Raw genomic sequence first — 1,092 nt, forward strand, 5'->3', positions numbered from 1 at the left:
CTTTGTTTTCTTGCCTATTTCACCACACATTCTAATTCATATCTTCTTATTCTATCATCGTTCTGATTGTCTTTTTCTTTCTTTTTGGTGCAGCTCCAGGTTATGACCTGAGGGAATCCATCAATATTGATTGAAGGAGACCCTGAGCTTGAACGTACACTTAGAAGAAAAGGGAAAGAACTTGTGCAAGAACAGCATAATCCAGCTGATTTGGAAGTAGAAGGATCTGAAAACATGGCAGAACAAAATGAGCAACAACGAACACTATCCGATTATGCCAGACCTTCAGTGTTGGGGACACAATCGAGTATTGTGCGTCCCCCAATTACAGCTCAGAACTTCGAGCTAAAGTCGGCATTCATCCATATGCTGCAGCAGTCCGCACAATTCAACGGTTTGGCCGATGAGGATCCAAACAGTCACATAGAGAGCTTCCTCGAGGTGTGCTTCATGCTGAAGATAAATGGTGTGACGGATGATGCCATCAAATTGAGAGCCTTCCCATTTTCCTTAAAGGGGAGAGCAAAGCAGTGGCTATACTCATTACCTAGAGCATCAATCACTACATGGGAGGAGATGGTAGAAGCTTTTCTAGCCCGTTATTTCCCTCCCGGAAAATCAGCAAAACTTAGGAATGAGATCTCATCCTTTGTGCAGTTGGAATTGGATTCTCTATTTGAGACACTGGAAAGGCTCAAGGAACTCCTACAAAAGTGTCCGCAACACGAATTCCCGGAGTGGATGATTGTTCAAACCTTCTACAATGGTTTGAACCCGAGTACAAGGCAACTCTTGGATGTGGCGGCAGGAGGTACCTTAGGTAGCAAGATCCCCGATGAGGCTCGTCAATTGATTGAGGAAATGGGGTTAAATAGTTACCAGTGGAACGCTAGGGAGAAGAAAAAGGTGGCCGGTCTCCATGAAATTGATGCGGTAACTTCATTGGCGGCCCAAGTGGAGAGTTTGAGTAAGAAGATAGATCTTATAGCTTCGAATAGAGTTGTGGCCGTGACCAATTGCACCGGTTGTGGTGGAGGATATGCTATCTCTAATTGCCCAATCGTCATTGGTGATGTTTCTTCAGTTGAGAAC

The 1,092-nt window shown here is 44.5% G+C and overlaps 1 non-coding gene across 1 annotated transcript; it reads right to left on the reverse strand.

Annotated features, from left to right (window-relative positions):
• Nucleotides 1-624: 624 nt before the first annotated feature.
• Nucleotides 625-731, reverse strand: LOC120253747. The gene has a single exon (XR_005534392.1). It is a non-coding gene; the product is annotated as a small nucleolar RNA R71 (small nucleolar RNA).
• Between the last annotated feature and the right edge of the window lie 361 nt (nucleotides 732-1,092).

Source organism: Dioscorea cayenensis, unplaced genomic scaffold (genome assembly GCF_009730915.1).
Source record: "Dioscorea cayenensis subsp. rotundata cultivar TDr96_F1 unplaced genomic scaffold, TDr96_F1_v2_PseudoChromosome.rev07_lg8_w22 25.fasta BLBR01000186.1, whole genome shotgun sequence".
NCBI classification, from domain to species: domain Eukaryota; kingdom Viridiplantae; phylum Streptophyta; class Magnoliopsida; order Dioscoreales; family Dioscoreaceae; genus Dioscorea; species Dioscorea cayenensis.